Source organism: Siphateles boraxobius, unplaced genomic scaffold (genome assembly GCF_051911475.1).
Source record: "Siphateles boraxobius isolate OS27281-9 unplaced genomic scaffold, OSU_SipBor_1 17, whole genome shotgun sequence".
Classification (NCBI taxonomy): Eukaryota; Metazoa; Chordata; class Actinopteri; order Cypriniformes; family Leuciscidae; genus Siphateles; species Siphateles boraxobius.
This window is the reverse complement of record NW_027508777.1, coordinates 868,958-895,592: the sequence shown is the minus strand read 5'-3', so window position 1 is coordinate 895,592 and position 26,635 is coordinate 868,958. Positions and strand designations below refer to the sequence as shown.

At 44.5% G+C, this 26,635-nt stretch overlaps 1 protein-coding gene and 1 long non-coding RNA gene across 3 annotated transcripts in view; one reads left to right on the top strand and one right to left on the bottom strand.

Moving 5' to 3' along the window:
- gpm6ba (glycoprotein M6Ba) overlaps nt 1–26,635 on the bottom strand; it is a 121,500-nt gene that overhangs the window by 54,828 nt on the left and 40,037 nt on the right. The gene's annotated exons all lie outside the window — the stretch shown is intronic.
- LOC143740121 (uncharacterized) lies at nt 489–739 on the top strand. Its single transcript, XR_013204750.1, has 2 exons — nt 489–548; nt 645–739. It is a non-coding gene; the product is annotated as an uncharacterized LOC143740121 (long non-coding RNA).

Sequence of the window (26,635 nt, the reverse complement as noted above, 5' to 3'; positions counted from 1 at the left end):
TATATATTTACATATGAGCAGAAACTGGCTAACAAAAGCTTATTTGATGTCTATTTTAGAATTAAAACGTTATAATCTATCCAAACACTATGAAATGTTGTCTTTCATATTTCATCTGGAACATAAACAACAGCGCCCATATGTGCCCTTAATTCATTCACACACAGAAACGTGATTCAAATTTAAACAGTCTTTTTGTATTCCATATTGCGATTAGAACAAAGCACAAGAATAAAAAACTTACTCACAATACTCGGCTAGATCCGTCGCTCCTCGAAATGAAAATAAACCAGCACATGTTCTGAGGTAAATGTCCCAGGATTATTCCTCACACAGCCTCGCAAGACGAAATAGTACATTAATCTGATGGTTACATGTGTTGTGTTATCGCGTTTATGAGGGGCGTTGACACGTTTGCATGTGTTGCTTCAGATCATCTGTATGGCGTTCCGATCGGCTCTTTATTATAACTTTGCTATGGTGCGTTTTCCGTGCCAAAATCAAACATTCGAACGACCGACCGAGCAATCGAACGTCTATCCGAACGTGTTGTACATTTGAGCGTCTGACCGAGCGGGTTGACCCACGTGACGACCTGACGTGACGTCAACGTCTTGAAATTAGCAGTTTTTTAGCCATGCAAGTATCCAAGCTGATGTGTAAAGACTATAAATGGACATGAAAGGCTATACATATAAATATTGTACCCCTAAAACAACACTAAAACATTTTTCCTGAATTCTGTTTATGTAGTTATGTGTTTTACTTTCAAAAAGCAGACATACTGTGTAGGCTATAGCCTATATACAGACATTCAATAGTCTTAATTTGACCAATAATCATTAAATGTAGCATATTATGTTATTTTATACTTTTTGCAATAGGCTAATCTTTAAAAAACAGATCCAGAAGGTTTTCATGAATATATATATGGGTGTTTCTGCAACTACGGGCACTTTTGACTATCCCAATTTTAAAAAAATCAACCTCTATGAATTTCAATTTTAACCATCACAGTCTGTAATACATATAAAAATGTACACAAAATAGAATGTAGTCGTTAAGATTTTAATCTGGAAAATGTTTATTTTTTATGTTTTTCGGGTCATCTTCTTAAAAAGTGTGGAACAAAATAGGGAATTTCATTTTTTTTCTATGCCATGTAAAAAATTTAAAGTAACCTTAGATGTAAATTGTTTCCATACACACAAAAGATAACATATTTAACTTTTTATGACAGATGTTGCAATTTCAATGAGTTAATCAACTCAGTTTAAGTGTAAAAAAATTTTTTTGCAAATGAAACCGTGAAAAAAAATGAAAATAGAGCAGTGCTGCGGTAATGACATCATGTGTCGATAAGGACACAATGTTAAAATCTAGGGTTAAAAATGGCATGTTTATGTTTATACTAACATATATACTAATATATACTTCAGTACTAATAATATACTGAATATTTGTAATTTAATATACAGTAAACCTTGAATTTGTCTCTACCGCAACACAAGGTCTTTACCGCAACACCTAAATATGCTGTGGTAAAGACATGTTGCGGAAATTACATTTTTGATAATAATTTAGCTAATTGGCAGCTAGCAAGGCCTACCAAATTAGTTTTGACTCTTAGCATCTTAATATACATGAATTCAACAGTAATATACATTTATTTTGAAAATGTACTTCAAAATGTACAATTATTAAGCTGAATGGTAAGGATGCACAATAAATACTAGAGCAGAAAAGATGATGTTTACCTTATTTTTTTGGTATCTTGTGAGTGAGGTAGTGTGGTGGCCCAGTCTGTCAGCAATGTGCTCAAGTGATAATTTCTGTTTTCATAGAAACTAAGAAACATAGAAACATGGTCTGAAACGATACTTGATTACTAACGTAACCTCGGTTCTCTCTAGAGAGGGAACGAGTATTGTGTAAGTTTAGCTTACGCTACGGGAAAGATTCATCTTCTCGAGATACTGAAGCCAAAAAATTATCCTTAATTTTGTATTCCTTGTCAACGCAGTGCAGCAGCTAGCAGCATAGATATCATATAGAGACTAGATGCCCTATTGGCCGCTGTGGCGCAAGAAATGCAGCCGCCATCTTAAACCGGTCATACTCCTATTTGCGTTGCATAGCAGCAGTAGATGCCAGAGCACTGTGCAGCATATTCCTGCTCAAATCGGCGGACCATCACTCAGAGATTACTTTTCACAAGTAAGATTTAACATTACCGTACTATTGGTTGTATTTTGTGAACAAAATATTCAATGTGTCCTGTATCGTAGCTACGTGTTTGACCTTTGCAGCAAAAAAACCCGCGTGAAAATCAGTTCGGTATTTAGCGAGATATGATTAATTAAATGCACTGGTAGCTCATAGCACCTGCCAAACAGATTACACTGAGCGGAGCGGGTGACTGGTTTAAGATGGCGGCCCCACGGCTCGTCCGTGCCGATAGGCAGTAGCGGTCGATAGGGCGTCTATCTATATGATGTCTATGGCTAGCAGACCAGGAGCAGGCCATCTCGCGTGCTCATTGGCTGCCCTGCGGCAACTGCTGCAGCCTACCAGTGAGCCTGGCGTGACGTCATGCCCAATGAAGGGCGCCCGCGCCTTCATAGTGTCACAGCCCGCCAGAATGGGCATGGCCTAGGGTATAAAAGTAGGGGCTGTAGGCTGAATTCTCTGGTTTTTCGTCGACTGAAGCGAAGTCGCTCGTGGCGCGAGCAAGGCCGGTTACACAATACTCGTTCCCTCTCTAGAGAGAACCGAGGTTACGTTAGTAACCGAGTATCGTTCTCTTACGAGAAGTTCTCTCGTATTGCGTAAGTTTAGCTTACGCTACGGGAACACTTTGTCAACGCCGTGCGCGCCAAGCATCCACCATGAGACCCCGAACTTTCAGGGGAACCCCATAAGTGAAAAAAATAAGGTGGCCAGCCACGCGGGCCATCACTGACAACAGTTTAGCCTGCAAGGCAGGAACTTCTAGGTTATACAACCTGACAAAGGTAGACAGGGAGCTCCAGCCCGCCGCTACACATATATCATGGATAGAAATTCCAATGGACCATGCCCACGAAGAGGCCACGCCTCTCGTGGAATGAGCCCTGATGCCCAGAGGGCATTGCAGACCTTTCGACGCATAAGCGGCTGCTATAGCGTCCACTATCCATCTGGACAGGCTCTGTTCCGAGGAGGCGAGACCCTTGGTGCGCCCACCAAACGAAACAAAAAGCTGTTCCGAACGCCTGAAGGAGGCGGAGCGCGTAATGTAAACCCTCAGCGCTCTGACAGGGCAGAGGAGATTCACATCACTTTCGCTGTCAGATGCTGGGAGAGCTGACAATGAAATAACTTGCGCTCTGAATGGAGTGCCCATCACTGTAGGGACATAGCCATGTCTAGGTCTGAGGATGACTTTAGAGTCATTCGGCCCGAACTCAAGACACGACGCGCTGATAGACATGCAGGTCCCCCACACGTTTTACTGACGACAGTGCAGTCAGAAAGACGGTTTTCAGTGATAGATGTTTCAACCCCACGGAGTCTAGTGGTTCAAATGGAAAAGCTTTCAGGGCCTCGAGGACCAACGAAAGATCCCACATGGGAACCGACGGGGGGCGCGGTGGATTCATCCTTCAAGCTCCTCTAAGGAAGCGGATGACCAACTCATGTCTTCCCAGTGACTGGCCGTGCGTCGATTCTGCGAACGCTGCCACGGTCGCCACGTATACTTTGAGCGTGGATGGGGATCTTCCCTTATCCAGCAGCTCTTGTAGTAAGGTGAGCAGATGCGCCACCCCGCATGTCCGCGGGTCCAGACCTCTGTCGGTGCACCATCCAGAGAACACCGACCATTTACAGCCTTCTCGTGGAGGGGGCTCTAGCCTGCGTGATCGTGTTCATCACTCCTTCTGGCAGGGCAACGAGTACCCATTGATCAACCATGCATGCAGACACCAGCGCTCTGGATGGGGATGCCAGATCGTGCCGCGAGCCTGAGAGAGGAGATCTGCCCTCACCGGAATCGGCCACGGAGCTGTATGTGACAGCCGTGCTAGTTCCGGGAACCAAATTTGATTCTCCCAACGCAGGGCTATGAGGAGCACAGAGTGGCGCGTTTCCCTGATTCTCTTGATCACCTGTGGCAACAGAGAGACCAGAGGGAAAGCATATAGCGGGAGGCTGGGCCAAACCTCGGCCAGCGCGTCCTCGTCCTTCAAGAAGAACGTCGGGCATTGAGCGTTGTCTTTTGACGCAAATAGGTCGACTTCCGCTCTTCCGAATAGGCGCCACAGTTTCTGGACCGTTTGGGGGTGCAAGGACCATTCCCCTGGGGGAACATTGTCCCTGGACAGTTTGTCTGGGCCGTCGTTCAAATGGCCAGGCACATGCGCCGCCCTCAGCGAGGGCAGGTGCCTCTGAGACCAAATAAGGAGGCGTTCCGTCAGATTGCAGAGATTTCTGGATCTGACACCGCCCTGGCGGTTTACATAGGAAACCACAGACATGTTGTCCGAGCGGACAAGAACATCCTGGTCCTGTATGAACGGGAGGAAGCACTTCAGCGCGTTCTCGACCACTATCATCTCCAGACAGTTTATGTGAAAACCCTTCTCCTGGTCTGACCACTGGCCAAAGACCGGTCTGCCCTCGAACAGCGCGCCCCAACCTGAGTTGGACGCGTCTGTCGAGATGACTTTCCGATAAGAGATGGTTCCCATCATTACTCCCTGCTGGTACCAGTCGGCCACTAACCAGGGCTGCAGAGCCGCTATGCAGGTCTGAGTCACTCTGATTTTCTGGCCGCCAGACACCCAGGCTCGGCGGGACACGCGAGCATTCAACCAGCATTGGAGCGGGCGCATGCGCAGTAGGCCCAGCTGAAGCACCGCTGCAGCTGATCCCATACAGCCCAACATCCTCTGAAAAGTTTTCTAAGGGAGAAAGCTGCCCTTCTGGAAAGACGCGGCTAGGTGGCGAACACGGCGCGCGCGCTCTGTCGATAAACGAGCCGTCATGGTCACCGAGTCCAGTTCTATTCCTAAAAAGGAAATTGACTGGCTGGGCAGTAATGAGCTCTTGGTCCAGTTGACCGTCAGACCCAAGCTTTACAGATGACTGAGAAGCACTGTTCTGTGAGATAGCAGTTCTGTCTCTGACTGTGCAAGTATCAGCCAATCGTCCAGATAGTTCATTACTCGCAGTCCCTGACTTCTCAGGGGGGCGAGCGCGGCATCCATGCACTTCGTAAATGTACAGGGTGCTAGGGACAGGCCGAACGGCAGGACGGTGTATTGATATACCTGACCGTCGAAGGTGAATCTCAAAAATCGCCTGTGACGGGGTACTATCTGAATCTGAAAATAGGCATCCTTCAGATCTAGAGAAATAAACCAGTCCCTCGGGCGAACGTGCTCGAGGATTTTTCTGGTCGTAAGCATTTTGAACGGTCTTTTCGCAAGTACTTTGTTCAAATGTCTCAGATCTAGGATAGGTCTGAAGGCTCCGTCCTTCTTGGGTACGAGAAAATATCGGCTGTAAAAGCCTGACTCGCTCAGAGAAGGCGATACCTTTTCTATAGCCCCTTTGCACAGCAGCTTTGCTATTTCTGCGTGAAGTAGGTGTGCTACTTCCGCATTCACTATCGTCGCGGTCCGGGCTTGAAAGCGCGGGGGACGGCGAATGAATTGAAGTGTATAGCCCTGCTTTATTGTGCTCAATACCCATTCTGAAATCCCTGGGATAGTTTCCCGCGCAGCTATGTGAGCCGCTAGGGGGCGAATGGCCTCCGGGTTCAGACCGCCGCCATTTGCGGGCTTTTGAAACTGAACCGGAGCCGAATGCGCGGCGCGTGCGCTCTCGGTTCTGGGCAATGGCTGCTCGCTGACAGCCGAAACCGGCTGACTTATGTGAGATGTCCCAATCATAAGGGATGGGGAACATACTTTTACCACACTTTGACGCGCGAGCAGCGCACCGGGCGGAAAAGCTTTCTGTAAGCGTGAGCGCGTGTACGTGGGCACGAGACTTACAACTGTATCTGACGCCCCGATCATACTGGATGGGGAACGTTTTATTAACGCACTGCGTTTTGTGATAACACTTAGACGCGCAGGCGGGGCCCGGGCGGAGGTTTGTGTTGGCAAGCGTGAGCGCTCTCTGGTGGGCACGATAATTACATTCATAACCTGCTTTTTTGATCGTGTAACAGAGCGGGCAGATAGTGGGCACAGACCTGTGGACACATTTCTTACATTTAACACTCGAGCGGCTTTTCTGCGCTTTATGAGAGTGTGCTCTGTGAGTGACACGGGATTCGGATTGCTTATGTTTAGGGGTGAATACTGGGGCGTGGGCACTTTCACTACACTTAAAACACTGACGGCGTGAGCCGGACCAGACATTATACTCTTTTTGAGATTTCTCTGGGTCGCCGTGAAAACGGCGTTTGTGTGCAGGCGAGAGGGTGAATAAACCGGCTCGTTGGCTGCTAATTGAACCACTGCAGTAGCCTGTTGAAGGGGACTGACAGGGAAATGAACTTTGACGGCGGTCCGGCCACAGTGGGACACGCGCATCTTTTCTCTCTCGCTGTTAGGAGGGCTTCGCATGCTCAGACTTCAGCGTAATTCTTTGCCGAGGCCCTCTGGGGGGCGGCGGTCTGTGACGGCTGTCTGAGCGCGATCTAGGGCGGCCGCCCTGGCGTCGCTGCGAAGGCTGAGGCTGTGTTGGACGCTTGGTGCTGGTTCGCACGGGCGGCTGTCTCTGTCTCTCGCGAGAGCGGCCTGTGGCGGAACTCGAGCGTCGCGGCAGGAAGAGGTTCATGGCCTGTGTGGTCTTCTGCACCTCAGAGAAGCGGTCAACGATCCCGTTCACCGCTGGGCCGAAGAGACCAGTGGGGGAGAGCGGCGCGTTCAGGAAGGTGGCTCGCTCAGATTCCCTCATATCCGCGAGCGTTAACGCGGCCATGGCTCATCCGATGGCTTGGGCTGCGGCTTTGGTGGCGCGGAGAGAGAGATCCTTCGCACTCCTCAGATCCGTAACCGCAGCTGGATCCCGGCCCTTTTCATCCCATTCACGGAGGAGGTCGGCTTGCAGGATCTGAAGCACAGCCATTGAGTGTAGGGCAGACGCGGCCTGGCCAGAGGCTGCATAAGCGCGGCCGACCAAGGCGGACGTGGCTCTGCAGGCTTTAGACGGGAGGGCTGAAGGAAACAGCCGTCGAGCCTGTTCGGCGCGGGCTCCTCTGGCAGCGACCACTCGAGCCCGAGACGGTCAACAGCCTGTGTCAGCAGGCGCATCAGTTCCGCATCAGTTCCGCAGTTCCAGGATGGAGCACCAGTCTTTCGTGGAATTGTTCCTCGGCCTCATTCTCCGATGCGACGGCAGTGAGGCTCGTAAGCGGCAGCTGCGCGTCAGTGAGGAGAGGCGGAGAAGGCGAAGGCGAGGCTCGAGGGAGGTTCTCCGGCAAGCGCGTTGCTGTTGCCACAGGTTCCGGCTGTCTCAGGGAACGGGGCATCTTCCTGCGCGGTCCCACAGAGGGCGGAGTGACTGCTGCGGTTTTAAACGCCTCGAGTCGAGCTCGCAGGGTCGACAGAGGAAGCTCCTCACAGAGCTCGCAGCCCCCGGACGTGAGGGCCAGCTCTGCGTGTTCCAGGCCCGGTTAGAGAGCGCAGATCAGGTGGCGGTCTCCGGCGCTGAGCGGGGCTCTACACGAGCCGCAGGAAGTGCGAGGCATCATGAAAAAGACGCTCGCTGCTCTTTTAGAATTTTTTTTGTTTTTTTTTTGCAAGGCAAAAAGGATACGTCGCCAGATAGCTTAGCTCGCACGGATGGCTGAAGGTGGCGAAGACGGCCGGCTTCCTCAGCGCTGTTCTAAGCTGGCTGTTCGCTGTTCGACGGCGGCGGTGGCTTCTCTCAAATCCAGCGATGCGAAGAGCTCGCTGAAGAGACGAAAAATCAGAGAATTCAGCCTACAGCCCCTACTTTTATACGTTAGGCCACGCCCATTCTGGCGGGCTGTGACGCTATGAAGGCGCGAGCGCCCTTCATTGGGCGTGACGTCACGCCGGGCTCACTAGTAGGCTGCAGCAGTTGCCGCAGGGCAGCCAATGAGCACGCGAGATGGCCTGCTCTAGGTCTGCTAGCTGCTGCACTGCGTTGACAAGGAATACAAAATTTGCGATAATTTTTTGGCTTCAGTATCTCGAGAAGATAAATCTTTCCCGTAGCGTAAGCTAAACTTACGCAATACGAGAGAACCTCTCGTAAGAGATCACATAGCCTACTAAAAATGTTTTATTTTGTAATGTTTAAAATAATGAATCAAAAATGGACAAAACCGACTGTTAGAAAACCGTTATGGATTTTTTAGGCTATTTTACTAGTCTGCCTATAACCAGACCAATGAATGGTCCCCGTCTATTAATGAATATATTTAATTTTTTTATGGCTTGAACGAGACGTCCGCAGATCCCGCTGCTTCAAGATATATTTATAAAAAAATAAAAATAATAAAAAAAATTTACAAGATTTTATTTTAGAAAAATACAATATAATTATTTTTAAAAATACACATTTAAAAGAAAACCTAATAAAATATGTAGCATTAGCCATTATGGAAATACAGGCATCTCACAACTTATTATTTACAGTCCATAAAAATAGGGCATGTATTATACTATTATAATACGAGAATATATTTACAGTTTTCCTGTGTATTTTTACTGAGGCATTGTATTGTGTTGTGTTTTAGAGTTAACGGAACATTCTGTAAAATTACTGAATAAAGTCTTGGCAAAAAAATGAACATTACATTTTCAATCTTTAGCCCCCTTTTTCCACAATGGTCTCCTAAGAATAACGCCAGAAATTCTGATTCTGATTCTACAGAAAATGAATAATTTAGTGTTACAAAAAACAAAAAAACGTCATAAAATTGTTATATTATATGACATCAGAATGAACAAGGTAGTAAAATATATATTATTCACTGTTAACAATATTAATGTCTATTTGAAGGCAATGGCAGCGTGATAATAAATAATTTATATGTGAAATATATTACAGTCTTGTATGATGGCCAAGGGCAGCTGTGGTCCTCGCTTGGGCTGGCGTCATCTCTTGTTTTAATAGTTCAATCGTTTAGGAAGGCTCTACCTGTGTATCCTGTGAACTGCTAAAATAGTCTCATTATCTTAAAAAGCGAAATGGACTATATCGTGAAGCATATACCTTGGCCCATCTAAATCATTATAATCAGCAATAAAGGGACCCACAGCAGCCACTGTACACGGACTTAAAACAGTTGCTGCTGTCATTTCCTTAATATAGCCTACAGCCTGCTACTCAATCAGTTGTCAGCTATCGGGTAGTCTTCCGAAATTTAAAAGACATACACCAACAGACCAATACAAAAGAAACGAAGCGGAGATAAAAATACGGTTGGACCTTGGAGTCGAACCCCTGTCACTAAGAGCAAAACGACACTGCTCTCCATGCACGCAGACCAATGCCCTACTGAAGGTAGTAAGATATCTTGGTAATCTAATGTATTTCACCGACATGAATGTAAACAGAGGCTAAAATCATACTGTATATACCCACATATGATAAAGGAAAAAGGGGAATACACGTGCCCAATGAAGAAATAAAAATATGACACGATAACAGTCCAAACACCAGTCCTAACAACATAAGAAAAACAGAAGCCTTAAGACGATCGCCATTCAGATCGACAATCTACTACATATGTCTTTCCATCTACTTCATTAGATGGGCTGAACTTTGAAGAAAAGGGTGGGGCTGATTATAATATTATACAAAACACCGCTTTTTACGCCGTCTTTGTCAGACAGAAGCGCCGCATATGGCGGCGCACTATGGATGGCCTGCGGCGTCAGAAACAGCGTCAATTTGCGGCGTTTGTATCACAGAACACCGTACTTTCCGGCGTCTTTTTGTCTTAGACGCCCTAAAAAGCGGCGTTTTGAGAATGAAACGCGTTTGGTTAGTGGCAAAATTTGACCCTTTTGGCATTCCATAGTAGTCTTTAAACGAAACGCGTGAAATTTGACTGCATCAACACGCACTGTTTGTTCGCGTTAACGCGTCAAAAAGCACAGTAGCCAATGAAAATGCTGTATTTGAGACTATATTTGCATATGTGACGCGATGGTACTTATGTCTCTGATATGTCTTTCTCAGTATGAAACGCGATCAGGTACAAACGTAAGCAGTATATTAATATAATGATATCGTCCTGGGTTACGTATGTAACCCTAGTTCCGCGAAGGGACGGACGGTGCGTGTAATCGCAGTGGGAACGCCCTCCAGCGTAACACGTCTGAAGCATGAATGAAATCAGTCAATGGAGAGATGGAGCGTCATAGCGAGTGACGTCATCGACCAGGAAGCTATAAATATCCCCTGAGCACACAATACGCCAGCTTAAAGTTACTGAAGCAAGCAACCCAAGGGGATGCCGGGAGTATGGCAGGACACGCAGCGTCCGTCCCTTCGGGGAACTAGGGTTACATACGTAACCTGGGACGTTCCCCTTCAGGGACTACCGCTGCGTGTAATCGCAGTGGGAACGCAATACCCACATCCCCATACGACCAAATCCCCGTCGTGTGTCATTAGGAGACACAAACCGACGAGAGAACCTGAGCCCCGGGAGTGGAGCTAAGATCAAGGGAATAAAATCTAACGAAAGTGTGCGGTGAGGACCAGCCTGCCGCATCACAAACGTCCTGAAGAGAAGCTCCTGAAAGAAGAGCTGTAGAGGCAGCCATACTCCTGGTGGAATGAGCCCTTAAAGCCAAAGGTGAAGGCTGATGGGGCGAACCGTAAGCAAGCGAGATGGCCTCGACCACCCACTTGCTCATCCTTTGCTTAGATGCCGGACACCCTTTCTTAGGTGACCCAAAACAGACAAACAGTTGTTCCGATCTCCTCCTCAGGGCAGCTGTGTGGACATAAGCATCTAAAGCCCTAACGGGGCACAGCAAATTAAGTCACTTCTGGTCTGACATCAGAAAAGGCGGAGGACAGAAAGCCTGCAGAACTATAGGTCTAACAAAAGTAGACCTTCTAAGACGATGGCCAGATCCCAAGCTGGTACCCTCGTGCGAACTGCAGGCCTCAGCCTCAAGGCGCCACGAAGGAAGCGAGCTATAAGTGGGTGTCTCCCGAGAGAACCTCCGCTCGAAGGGGCGTGGCAAGCAGCTAAGGCCGCCACGTACACCTTCAGTGTGGAGTGGGATAACCCTGTGGAGAGACGGTCCTGCAGGAAATCCAGCACTGTACCAACCGGGCAGTTAACTGGGTCCTGCTGGCGCTCTCCACACCAAGAGGTGAAAAGTTTCCACCTTGCGGCATATAACTTCCTCGTGGCGGGAGCTCTGGATTGGAGGATGGTCTCAACGACCTCAGTCGAGAGACCAGAATCTATGAGCTGGGCCCCCTCAGAGGCCAAGCCCACAGCCTCCATAGTTCTGGGCGGGGGTGAAGGATCGACCCACTCGCCTGAGAGTGTAGATCTCTCCTGATCGGTATCTCCAGGGGAGAGCCGTCGAGGAGAGAAACTAGGTCCGCAAACCATACTCGGGCCGGCCAGAACGGGGCTATTAGAAGAAGACTGAGCCTGTCCCGGCGAACCCTCTCCAGAACTCCCGGGAGCAGAGCGATCGGGGGGAAAACGTACAAACGTGACCTCGGCCACAGATGTACCATCGCGTCCAACCCCAGTGGGGCTGGCAGGCTGAGAGAGAACCACAGTGGACAGTGTGATGTCTCTCGGGAAGCAAATAGGTCTACCTCGGCACGACCAAAATGTTCCCATAGGAGCTCCACCACCTCGGGGTGAAGACTCCATTCCCCGGGCCTCGGCCCCTGCCTCGACAGGATGTCTGCCCCCTGATTTAAATACCCCGGGAGATAAATAGCTCTCAGAGAAAGAATTTTCCCCTGGGACCACAGAAGGATCTGACGTGCCAGTTTGTAAAGTGGGCGAGAACGCAGACCCCCCTGATGGTTGATATAAGAGACCACCGATGTGTTGTCTGACCGGACAAGAGCATGGTGGCCCCTTAGGTCTGGGAGGAAATGTTTCAGAGCCTGAAACACTGCCAACATCTCTAGACAATTTATGTGCCATAGACGGTGACGGTCCTCCCACAGACCCTGAGCTGGGCGACCAATCGTCTATATAGTTTGAAATACGGCTGCCCTGCAGCCTCAGCGGGGCTATAGCCGCATCCATACACTTCGTGAACGTGCGGGGTGACAGTGCTAGGCCGAACGGAAGAACCTGTTATTGGTAAGCTTCGCCCCCGAAAGCAAACCTCAGGAACTTCCTGTGTTGAGGTAGGATAGATACGTGGAAGTAAGCATCCTTTAGATCTATCGTGACGAACCAGTCCTCGGATCTGATTTGACACGATCTGCTTGAGAGTGAGCATCTTGAATTTGAGCTTCCCTACAGCACGATTTAAGAGACGCAGATCTAGAAAGGGACGCAGCCCTCCATCTTTTTTCGGAAAGATGAAGAACTGGCTGTAGTATCCTAACTCCCTGCTGGGTGGAGGAACCCGCTCTATAGCTCCTTTCGCCAGGAACTCTACTAAGGGAACCAGCCTCTCGAGGCTGGCCTCTGGATGAACATCCCGAGTGACAGACACAGCGCCCTGTAACGTACTGGCAGGGAACAGCTGGTCTGGGCACTCCACAACCCTCTTCGGAGGGGCGAGCGTCCCCCGGGAAATCTTTCGCCGAGTCTCTCTACGCCCTGTATAGGCAGGGTTAGTAGAGCAGACCCCTGAGGGCATCTGGAAAGACAGGGCACCGTGTTTTTGTGCAGTGAACTCAAGTCTTCCACGATGGGGACCACCCTCAGAGTCCTGACGTTCAGCACGTCAGGATTTTTTCGACGCGGCCTTCTTAGCGATAATGACTGTCCTCAGATCAGCCCTACCCCGAGAAGGTCGCGCCGGAGAGCGCCCCGCCTCGTCCCTCCAGTTTCTCTGCGGGGGGGGGGGGGGGGGGAGGGTGGGGCACGAGACGCGACACTGCGTTTCTGCTGCGCTCTTTTTGAAGTACTCGGCGGCTGGGACTGCCCTCGCTCAGCAGCCCCAGCGACACGCACTTTAAGGGGCATAAATTTCTGAAAAGCAGCCGCCTGTTTCTTCTCTTCCTGGAACCTCTCCGTGACAGAGTGAAGAGCGTCACCGAAGAAGCCCGCAGGCGAAACTGGAGCATTTAAAAGGAGAGTCTTATCTTTCTCCTTCATAGAGGTCTGACTCAACCACAAGTGTCTCTCTGTGGCCACCATGCCATAGACCGGCCGATAGATTTAGCGGTCTCCTTGGTGGCCCGGAGAGTGAGATCAGCAGTCTGCCTGAGCTCATTAATCATATCCACAGAAATTTCACCCCCCTCACAAGCATCTTTAAGCAGGTCAGCCTGATAAGCCTGCATAATGGCCATAGTGTGTAGACATTCAGCCGCCTGACCCGCCGCCGAGTAAGCCTTCCCCACTAACACAGAAGTATTTTTTAGTGGCTTAGAGGGCAGAGCCGGTGTTTTAAGTGAAGATGACGAAGCAGGAGAGAGATAGCTGGAGAGCGTCTCCTCTGCCTTCTGCATGGTCACGTACCCTGAAGCTTTTGCACCAAAAATGTTTCCATAAGCATTAGACTGGTTAGTATAAATTCTATTTGAAACAGGTCTAACCCAGGTCTTTGAAACCTCAGAGTGAAGATCTGGGAAGAATGGTAAGCACCGGCGAGAAGGCTGAGGACGTGCAGACAGAAGTCTATCATCTAATTTGCTTTCATTTCTAGACTCCTGCCTATCAGTTGGCCACTTTTTTTTTTTTCTCGATTTTTTTTTTTTTTTTTTACAGCCCGAGATAACACATCTATCAGCCCCTCTTCAGCAGTATGCTGGAGTGACGCGTCAGTTTCTTCTGATGCAAAACTTTCGACATCGAGCTCCTCAGAACTGGATAATCTAAGTTCGACATCATGTGCCTCGACCCGGGCAGAAGTAACCGCCGCAGCGCGTGCTTCCAGAGCCGGGTGAGAGGCACTAGATCTCGCTGGAGATAGCTGAGATAGGGCGGAGCCCGTCTCAACGTCTCCAGTGAGATCCATCTGCGAGCCCTAAGACAAGCGCCGCCGCTCTGCCTCAACAGAAGCGGGACCCGAGCCTCGGGGAGCTCGCAGCAAACCACTCTCCTCGAAGAGCGATCGCCGCGAGCGCAGAGTTCTCAAGGGAAAACGCTCGCAATGCTCACAATCGACCCCCTCGAGAGCCGACTGGGCATGCTGCAATCCCAAACAAGCAACACACAGCTGATGTGTATCCCCACCCGTGATGTATCGTGTACAGGGGGAAACACACTTTCTATATTGCTCGCTCGTCACTTTGACACTCATATTGTTTTTTATATATATATATATATATATAGTGAGAAACTCCTGTCTAAACAGACAAACACAATCGCTAGATTTCAGACACACACAGAGCTTGCTGAAGTAACAAAAAGCTGGCGTATTGTGTGCTCAGGGGATATTTATAGCTTCCTGGTCGATGACGTCACTCGCTATGACGCTCCATCTCTCCATTGACTGATTTCATTCATGCTTCAGACGCGTTACGCTGGAGGGCGTTCCCACTGCGATTACACGCAGCGGTAGTCCCTGAAGGGGAACTATATTTTAAACATAATTCATTGATAAGAGTTCTGGGGGGAAAACAGGAAATGTTTAGAGGTTACATATTAACACTCTACAGCACAGCATCGCCCTAAGGCAACGGAAAGTTTTCTTTAGCCCTACAGTATGTTCAGTAAATTTTTCTTTAAATGATTGCAACCAATTAGAATGTTTGAAAAAGTACAATAAGGGTTGGGAGTCACTATCAAGCACCATTTGAAGGTGGGACGTCCTTTTCTGACACATGGTCACAGGAGCATATAGTGTGAGAAGAAAGCAAGATTATTTGCTTTAGTAATCGTATTTAAATTGACAAGAACTGTATGTAAATAAAAATATTTGTGTGTGTATGAAGGTGTATAGAAGCCATTTGGCAGGTTTTATGAAGTTTTTTTTATTTTCCATGTTCACAAAATTAGTTTTTCTTTTTGTTGCCTCAGGGAAACGTTGTGCGATAAGGGGTACTCTTCAAGGATGTATTGGACAATTCCTCACAATGGCAAATAATGTGTTACAAGAACTGAAGATGCAGGGTTCCTGGGTGCACACCCAAAGTCACCAAAGTGACTCCAATGTGCAGCACCTGGATGATGCGATGGCAGCCATATTGTGCCAGAACACCCACCACACACCAGCTTACTGATGGCTCGTTTAGAGTTTTGCAAAAAGTTTGTTTTTCAAATGCAAACTGAGTGCAAATCATTTAAATGTCCTTGTATTTTTGCAGACTTGCTCTAAAGATTGGGTACATTAGTGAATGGTTTCAACGAGTGAGCCTCAAATTCAACTTTTAGTGTCTTAGCAATTTGAAAAAACTGAAAAACAAACTGACAGGTTTATGGAATGAACCAAGAAAATCTTAAAATTGCATGGAACTGAGAAGCATGAATGGAAGCAACAAAAAAGACTGCAATAAAAAAACAAAAACAAGAGACAATTATTTTAATGCAAGCAAAACATTTTTTGCACACATCAGCTTTGAAATAAAAAGAAAAGAAATCTGGAAGTCTGTTTGTTAGTAATCTGTACTTAATCTGTGTTTTTAAAACATGATTAAGTAGATTAAGGCCTACTCCTGTCTTAATATAAACCCAGTCTGGGAAACCGCCCCTAAAGGTTTAACAAAGTTATTCTTGCCACTATAACTTATGGATTCCTAAAGACAAGTTTATGGGTAAATAACATATTAATAATAAAAGTATAATGAATATCAAAACACATTCATCGGGTTTTGGGGTACCAGGGGACCCCACTGGACTTTTCCTTCATTTTTTAAAAGTGTTACCTATCTAAAATGCACAAAAAAACTGGGCTTGATTTGGTTGTTCTAAAGGTGTGTAAACATTTTTTTTTTTTTACCGTTTAAGGTATTTGGGGTCAAAATTACCCCACATTGAAAATTAATGGAAAAATGAAAAAATGACTTTTTTTTCATTTTGTTTGTCAAAAAAATAAAAGTAAATCCATTATAAATTTGAAAATTTCTACATATAAACCAAGGACTGGTCCTAGAGCATAAATAAAAAGTGGTACGAACTTTCCATCTCACACACACAGACACACAACACACACACACACACACACACACACACACACACACACACACACACACACACACACACACACACACACACACACACACACACACGTTTAGTTATAAATGTGCTGTGTAAGTTAGCCTGTAATACTTTTGGAAATTATAACTTAAAACTAAAACAAATAATAACCCATATACATTATAATAATTGAATACTATCGATAATTAGCACTTGACTTACTTAATCTATACATTGTAACATTACTTTACTCTAGCACAGTAGTCAGAAAAGTAATTCCACAATAAACTAAAGGATTAATATTTAGGTACATATAAAAGTAAGTCTGCTTTTTTAAAATATTACACTTCAATACGTACAGAATGTGCGCGTTAAGAAACACGTTCAAATTGGACGTCTTAACATGGTAAAACTGTGCGTCTTTACACGCACTAAAGTAACGCGACTACAACTGAAGCCTTAACACGACCAGAATGAGCGTGTCTACACGTTCAAAAGAAACAAGTAAAAAACTGCCGTGCTAACGCGGACAAACAGTGCGTGTTGACGCGGTAAAATTTCACGCGTTTCGTTTAAAGACTATTGGCCCCGACGCGTGCCATACGAACGTGACGTCTGCGTCTGCAGAACGTTTGCAGCAAGTGGGTTTCCAGCACATTTCACACACTTATTCATTCTTTATTATTTTCCTCCACTGATCTTCAGTTGTATTTTATTAGCAAAAAGTGATTTTTACCTTGCTTATGTATAGCTTTTTATTCCAAATAGTAAATATGAATTAACACAAATGATCATGTTAAAATTTTTGTTTGCCATTGTTTCTTGTCAACATATCCACAGATATTTAAGAAGAAATCATAAAAAGTTGTTCTAGCATGTATGTAGCCTATATTCAGCACTAGGAGTCTCTTGACCAACACAAAATAACGTTGTAAACATTTGGGCTTATTTAACTAACATAAATAATATTTGTAATTTGTAATGATTCATTTTAGAGTTGTAATGTTTAATTTTAGAGTTGTCATAATTAGTTTTAGAGTTTCGCCGAAGTTTGATTGACAGTCGATCTGACAGTTAACAGAATTATATAAAACAGTTACACCTCAAAAGAGAAAGGCGAGCACATATTATTATTGAATAAATTGAGGTGTATTCTCAGTGTATAATAGTAAATGTTGCAGAAATTACTTGCATTTTTGATGTTGATACTTCCTCAATATTATAGATATTTTATTATTTCCCATTTGTGAATTGAACTGTTCTCAAATCTTTTAATTCTGCCTTTACACCATATTTTCCTGCACTAAATAACACGCTACTATCTCGCTGATTCTACACCTTCACTAAGCCGTTGAACAGGCTATTAGTAGGCATAGTCAAACTGTCTCAGACTAACTTAGCCTACTTTTTTCTCATATCTGCAAACTTTATTTAGTTTCTGCACCAATTAATTCAGATCTGCATCATTTGGCATGATGTTTTTACGATGGCAGATTGTAGTTGTATTATTTTTAGGATATCAGACATGATGTTTTAATAATAATTATATAGGCCTATATATAAAAATATTATTTTTCCAATTCTATTCTTCTTTTTATTCCAAATAGTAAATATGAATTTACACAAATTATTTTGTGTACAAATTTTTTTTAACTGACATAGTTTTCAGAATATAGGTTTTCTAGTTTACCAAAGTGCTGTAGCCTAGCCCTTTTACAATTATAAAAAAAATTAAATCACAATAACAACCCCAACAACAAGCTATAAAAATGCAATAGCCTATATCAATTTGGTTTCTTCATAATTATATCTTTGTGGGGACATTTGGCCTACAAAACGTGGGTTAAACAAGAACACACACACATATCCTATATAAAAATCACAGATGCAAGCGTCACATTAATTGAGACGAGTGCAAGTTACAAAGTCATATTAAAGAACCGATCAGAACACCGCTGACACACTGCACTGAGCCGTGTTGTACTGTGAATAGCGTGTTAAATACGTGTTAGCAAAAAACAACAACAAATAACTTCACTGCCACACGTGAATGACGCGTGACGTCTGACTCGACACTTCACTGCCACGCGTGATTTGCGTGACGTCAGCGTCACGTCTGCGTCACGTCAGCGTCTTAAATTGAATAGAAATAAATAGCAGAATAAAAAAAATAAGACATTGAGTGAGACGTTCATTGAGACGAGTGCATGTTGCAAAGTCATATTAAAGAGCCGATCGGAACGCCATACATTTGCGTTTGAATACCGCACGCTCTCCGTGGGCGTGTCACATTAGCAGAATAATGAGCTGAGAGAACGATAATGAGATCGGCTGACACCTCTCTCTTTTTTTATAGATTACATAAACAGAGAATATTTATTTTAGTTTTTTTTTTGTGTAAATTTTATTTATACAGATTTTTTTATACACAGGTGCAGATAATACAAAAAAAAAAGAAAGGCAGTAAATCAGATAATTAAGGCACAAAAACAACAAAACAAAAACAAAACAAAAAATACAAAAAAAACATACAGCCAGCACTTACACATTCTATAGATATTTATTTTAGTTTTGAATTAGATATTTTAAAAGTACAAACTTAAATGATTATAAAGAGATATTGCTCATGCCTGGGTGAATAGTATTCGCTGAGCTTTGTTTAAGTTTAGAGACGTGCTCCAGAAAAAAAGTTAACGGAGACAAAGAGGTAGAAAGCACACCCTGTTTATTTTCTTTATTTTACAAAAGCACAATGTTTTATTTCGATTGTAAGTGGACACATAAAAAGTACACATTTAACAGTTTATTTTTTTATATTTCTTAAGTCTGTATGACCAAAAATGACAGAGTTTTTTAAGGCTATTTTCCTGCTATGTGAAAAAAATCGAGCAAAACGCGCCGGCGCGTTTGACGACCCCAGAGGGTTAATATGACTTTACAACATGCACTCGTCTCAATGAACATGACGTCTGCGTCTGCCGAACGGGACGTCTGCGTCTACCGAACGTCTCGTCTGCGTGTGCCACATCACTCGTTCGTCTGCCGAACATGAAGAGGCCGGCCTGGGATATGAGGGTGTCATCAAAGCTCATCAAAGAGCCCTGGGTCAGTCCTACCCTCGTGCATGTCCTTGAGCATCTGGGCCAGGTGGACCTGCTGAATGGCCATGGCATGCAGTAAGGCGGCTGCCTGTCCCGCTGCTCTATTGGATTTCGCCAGGAGAGTAGATGAAAACCTACAGGATTTGGATGGGTGCTTATGGTCACCGCGAGAAGAAGCGCTCTGAGGACACAGTTGCATCGCAACAGAACGTTCAACCGAAGGAAAACCCCAGTGCAGCCCCTCGAGGGGAGGAAAGGCGGAGGAGGCCGTCGAGCAATCACGGGAAGACAAGGGTGCCTTCCAGGACCTCGAGAGCTCCTCATGCACGTCCGGGAAGAAAGGTATTGGGGTAGGACGATGGGGTCGGCGGCCGTGCCCAAAAACCAATCATCCAGCCGTGAGCGCTCAGTACAGGGTGGAGGGTTCCACTCTATCCCAATGCTCCTGGCGGCCCAGGAAAGCATGGACGTCATCTCGGGATCTGACTCGGGCAATGCTGGGACACCCGAAGGTGGCAGCACAGCCGAATCTTCACTTCCCGAAGACCTTGTGATGCTGCAATTGAACACTCACGGGTTGCGACACTGAAGAGGGGGGTGTGGGCCGAGGATGAATCCTCGGCGATTGGTTCTACACTGTCACCCTCAGGTCACCCTGACCACCAGCCGAAGTACCACCTCTCGTGTAGGGGGTAGATCGGAGTGTGGATGAGGGGACTCTCCCTCTTACGAGGTCACTGAGTCTCCACCGTAGTGTCATGATGGTCATGTTCCCGCAGAGAGAACATGAGTCATCCACAAGCACTGCGTTAGCGTGATCAATGCCCAAACACGCAAAGCAGTGATTGTGCCCATCAGAATCAAACACAGTCCGACTGCAACCAGAAGTGCACGGGCGAGGCATCTTTAAAAAGACGTGCTGCCTGCAAGCTCTTTTTGTGAGAGGAAAACTCCGCGAATGCTGAAGTGACCAGGGAGAAACACATTCACTGGCAGACCACTGCACAGATCAGCAGGCAATGTGAACTCGCTGGAAATCGCCATCACACCAACACCGGAGAGTTGCTCATCTCGAAGAGGAAGTTGAGAGAAAAATCAGCGTTGGCTGTGGAGTGAAGAGGTAATCTTGGCTCCGAAACGAAAACATATCTGCATGTTGCCGGCGTCCTCCTTTTATACCAACGAGGTGCGGCGGAGTTACACCTTGCAAATTCCGCAGACCTATGGCATTTCTTTGCCATTCGCTCGTTTTGTAATACTCGAAGTTGATAGGCTTTCTAAGCGAAACCCCATTCGTCGTCACGACGGAACTCGTAGTGACTACAAAAGGGAACTACATTTCATTCCCCAGTGGTACCCGATGTTAATATTTTAATGAATCAGCAATTAATTTATTTGCATATAAATGTTTACAGTTATACTTTGATTTATACCATAATACTGAATGTTTACCATATTAATGTACCATATTACCATGGTATTTGGTCAGAACCCTTTTTTTTTGCAAGTGTACTAAATTTCAGGGGCTAAATGTTTTTACAGATGTTGGTCATACTTTTGTTTACAATACCGTCTGTTACTGTTTCCAAATGTTCAAAACTGTACAAAAATAGCAATTAATAGGGATTTTGACTGAATAGGGGTCCTTGGAAAGTCATGAAGAGCACACCAGCAGGGTCATTCCTGACATCAATAGGCCTCCTGACCTTTCTGTCACACACTCACATTAGAGATGCTAATTCCTTTTTACAGTGAACAGAACTTGTCTGAATATACATAACCATCTGTTCCACACTGCACACTGCTATACCTACAACAGCTGCTGCTCAGTTCATAACAGACCATTTAAAGAGAGGTAAGATGGTTTCTCAACATGAAGAGGATGATTGTAGCAGTTATCTGACAGCAATATAAAATTTCATTTAATGTGTGACATGACTATGGAGCGAATTATGTGCCATAATTAAGCAAACAAACTCGATCTGCTTTGCAAAGGAAAACTCGACTCGCAAACAAACAGAAAGCAATGTGCAAATACATAAGTCAATTTGAGCGAAAATGCAGAGGAGTAACAAATATGTATAGTTTTTTACAAATATAAATAAATGAGCCTAGATCATATTACACAAATAAATACAGAGCATCCTACAAATTGCTTGTAACCTTTGAACAAATACCAAATGCATACAAATGCATACCTCCTATCTGTTTTGATTGTGAGACACTTGGTTTTTTATGAGATCTCTCGGCTCGATTTTCTCACAAATGTGTCCAGGCAGATTTTCTCACAAATGTGTCCAGGCAGATTTTCTCACAAATGCGTCCAGGCAGATTTTCTCACAAATGCAGTTGAGCAACTTCCTCTTCTAAAACAGTAGATGGCGCCAAGATAGGGGATTAATTTAGTGCTAGTCTCCTGGGAGAAGCACTGATTTGAAACGCGTGCTTGCCTTTGCATACAGCTGAGGAAAATGAGCGGTGAACAGGTGAGTTTCTATCTTACTGTATCTATAATTTACCTTTCTGAGGTTTTCTTTTGCAAAATGTTTTTTACATATCTAGACAGAAATCCACATTAGCACTTAGTAGCACTTCACTCTCTCTAGGTTAGAGGAATCTATAAACTGAAAGCTCTGCCATCCTAAATTGCTTTTTAGATTTTTCCTATCGGACGCGTGGGAAATTACTAAATTAGTGATTGTCTACACTGAACGACTCTGTTTCTTTCGTTCTCCATAAATTAATGAGAACATTTAATTGAAAGGAGGGTTTCATTTGTCTGTCCAAAATAATAATTTGAGCACTGCATGTCATAGGCAAGTTAAGAAACAATTGTATATTGTTTGTTTTGTTCATTCATTATTTTATCACATCAACAGTTAATATGACTGAATTCCAACTAAATAAATAAAAGTGGGACCCTCCTTTCAGTTAAATGAAATGTTCTCATTAATTTATGGAGAACGAAAGAAATAGACTCATTCAGTAAATATAACGTTTTTACAAAAATGTAAAAAAGCAACATAAGATGGCAGAACAAGTCTTTTTTCATTTTGCACGCATCCGATAGGAAAAATGTAAAAAGCAAGCATGGCAGAGCTTTCAGTTTATAGAATCCTCTATCCTAGAGAGTGTGAAATGCTACTAAGTGCTAATGTGGATTTCTGTCTAGATATGTGATAACATTTTGCAAAAGAAAACCTCAGAAAGGTAAATTATAGATACAGTAAGATAGAAACTCTCCTGTTCACCGCTCATTTTCCTCAGCTGTATGCAAAGGCAAGCACATGTTTCAAATTAGTGCTTCTCCCGGGAGACTAGCGCTAAATTAATCCCCTATTTTAGCGCCATCTATTGTTTTAGAAGAGGAAGTTGCTCAACTGCATTTGTGAGAAAATCTGCCTGGCGCATTTGTGAGAAAATTGAGCCGAGAGATCTCATAAAAAGCCAAGTGTCTAACAATCATAACAGACAGATATGCATTTGTATGCACTAGGTTTGGTTTGTTCAAAGGTTACAAGCAATTTGTAGGATGGTTTGTATTTATTTGTGAAATATGATCTAGGCTCATTTATTTACAATTGAAAAAAAAATATACATATTTGTTGCTGAAATTGTCCTTTGTATTTGCACATTGCTTTCTGTTTGTTTGCGAGTCGAGTTTCCCTTTGCAAAGCAGATCGAGTTTGTTTGCGAGTGAGTTTTCCTTTGCAAAAGCAGATCGAGTTTGTTTGCGAAATGCAGTATTTGTTTGTTTAATTATGGCACATAAATCGCTAAATACATGACTGGTTAGATCAGGAGCGGTCGTAAAAGAACATATGGTTACTGTAGTTAAGTTTGTGAATGAGACATGACAGGTTAAGATAGGAACAATTATTTTAATCTCTTTAACCCTTATCTTTCCCAGGCGTATTAGGAAACAGTGTCACTTGTTATTTGTGTTCTCATGCTTTACTGCTGATTTTATCAACAAGAAAAATCACAGATACTAAATTTTAAAATAAAATAGAAGTTTTATTTCTGCCAACCTGACATGATGTGACATTCGTGGCATAACATTGCTCACATTATACTTTAATGACATTAAAATACTTAATGAATTATACCAGAGTTTTACTTTTAATTAAATTATTAATTATTTAATTAAACTTAAAATTAAGTTTTTGTTCTCTGAAAAGGCGAAAAAGAAAAAGAAAAAAATAAATCCCCCACTTTCTGTTCACTGGTTTTATTGTTACACTCTCCTGGCTTTTAAAGGAATAGTTAAAAAACGAGGATTCTGTCATTGTTATGACGTTCCAAAACTGCATGACATTCTTTGGAACATAAAAGAAGATTTATTCAGGATTTTTTTTGTTCATACTTTTTTTGTCCATTTTCAATGGTCACTAAAACTGTTTGGTTGCCGACATTTTTAAAAAAATATCTACTGAAGAAAGAAATGCATACAGGTTTGCCACAACATGAGGGTGAATAAATGATCACAGAAATTACATTTTTATGTGAATCTCTTTAACAACAATCTTTCTAACATTAGATTTGTGGGTGTGACATAAAAGTCTACATGGTCCAAACAGGAGTAATTTTGTGTATTATTTCTATATTTCATTAATGTTTACACGAATATTGACTTATGATGGGACAATCACAGTGACTAGAGTGATTTTTTATTTATAGATTTTATTTCTTCGCACAAGGTACAAAAACGTAATGTTGAATGGTGTGGTAATATTTGCTCGATTTAATTTTGTTTTGTTTTAAAAAAAAAATTCTTTTTTGAGGGTTGTCCATTTCATGGCTTATTACTATTCCTTGTTTGTGTGATTTATTATGAGCCAGAATTTACCTCAGACTTTATCCAGTAAATATTAAAATAATGTTTGTTATTTTGAATTCAGGATTGATTGTAATAGTCAACGGAGAAAAGAAAAAAAAGAAGCTCATATCAATTGTGAAAAAGGCTATTTGAGAAGATTAAGAGCGTTGTAGCGCTAAACATTATTGGGGCTTTTATTATGAAAGGGCGACGTGCTCACGAGCTCAGAATCAAACAATTCCTCACAGAGCAACGCATATGGCCTCAGATAGCATTTATCTCATCCACAGGCCCTGGAAAGGACAAATAACATTGGTTATCAGCCTCGGATCAAGTGTATATTGTGCTTCTGTGCGTCTTATAAAAGTGAGTACTGTTTGCTGATCTCTACTCGTTATGTTATGACACAGTTATCAGCCTTGTGCTGCTATGGTACGATGCTAATTCATCCGTGCTATATCTCATAATTTATATGTCGATCTACAGTGTTCATAGTTAATGTTTATAATGTTAACTAATTCATGTTGATAATAATAACAGTAAAACGATGGAAGATATAATTGTGACTCACATAAGTAACATAATGCTTGTCAATATGACGTTATATCTTTTGTTCATGCATTATTATGTTCAGGTATGAGGGGAGGAGTCAATAGTTTGTTATTAATGCTATGCTGCCCTACAAAGGCAAAGCGCAGTAACTACACAAGGACTCATTCCAAGGACTCATACCAACTATCATTTCCTCTGAACTCTTTAAACACCCCGGATATCGCCAGAGAAGGCCTAAATGACTCACTATCACCTATAATGCTCCTAAAACCCCATTGCAGTCCACAAGCCTCCTTCTCAGTCCCGGGAAGTGATTGATTAAGGTGTATGTTAGTGGTTGGCTCCCCCCTCTGATGTTCATCGTTACATACTCGCAATAATAAACCAGTTCAAGTTGATTACCTGTATCTCTGTCGTGTTCTGACCGACACACCTGGTACACTGCTTAACACACCTGAAACCAGCCCATATCATCTTATAAGTTAGCCTTCGCTACATTTGTGGTCCTTCGAGCCGGATAGCAGCTGTGCTGGGAGCATGCAACAGAGTGATGAAGCATCATGGGCCCCATCCACTAGGCCCAGATGGCAGCTAAGGCAGCCATCCTATTTGAGGGATTATAAGGTCAGTGCAGTGCGACCGAAGATACGTGGCCCAGTCCATGTCAGCCCGGCACCACAGACGCCTAGAGGGGAAGAGTGGAGTTCACTGCCTCATATGAAGTGGAGTAGGCTCCCCAATGCTCAGGATGATTATTCCACAAGCCCTGAGGAGAGCTTCAATGACACAAGCCTAGGATGGCCATATACCCCTATGCCCTACACTGAGGACGGACCGGAGCCGAGCGGGCTAGACAGAGAGAGCACGGAGTACAGTTTAGCCTCAACTCATGGTACTAGAAGGAAGTCGGATGAGTTAACAGCCACAGCCAGAGTGCTTGGAGCAACACAGCAGGATACGTCCTCAGAGCGATGGCCAGTGCCACCCCTTCCATTACCAGGTGGTTCATTAGCGTTAGAGGAAGAGGAGTATGCCCCCTCCACCATAGCCTTCGTTTGACTAACCTCCACCGCCGATGGCTGCCGAGGATCAGCGTGTGGTCACCGTTATAGACAGAATGATGAGCGAGTTACAATTGATGAGGGACAGGGTAACTTCCAGTGTCACAGCCCATACTCGGCCACATTCTTTCCCTTGTAGCTTGAACAGCCCTCAACCTAAACGAGGTCCTGGAAAGCACGACGTCCGGTCCTTCACCCCGGGGCCAGAACCCTACATGCCCATCTTCGCACAGATGCGGGATCTTCAACTCAGTACCCAGCCAGGCCTTATACAAGCCAATCACACCCTGCTCGAGGCAGACAGTTCTTCCCAGCATCGCTGACTCTGGGAGGAGCAGAGTACAGGGGGCCAGCACCAAGAATTCCTTTCTTCGCCCATAAGGACCCCATTAAGTTCTCTCGGCTTAAACTAGCCCTTGCAAACCTGCTACCCACCGACACTACAGAGCTTTTTAAGTATCAGATTCTGGTGGATCATGTGAAACTTGAAGAGGCCTGTCTCATTGCCGATTCCTTTATTAACTCGCCTAGGCCGTACACTGACACCATGGCAGCCATGACCGAGAAGTTCGGCCAGCCGCACCATGTAGCATTGCAGAGGATCTCTGCAGTGAAGGATTCATCTGAGATCAGAAGAGGAGATGTAGCTGCATGTACAGTCACTTGTGGGTATGTTACAGACACTGGGCCCAGATGGAGAAATCGAGCTGAGATGTGGCTCACATGTGGCACGACTCCTCACCAAGCTTCCGAAAGATATGAGAGCGAACTTCAGGCGTCAGATGTTCCATCGTCCTGGACATACTCATACACTGCT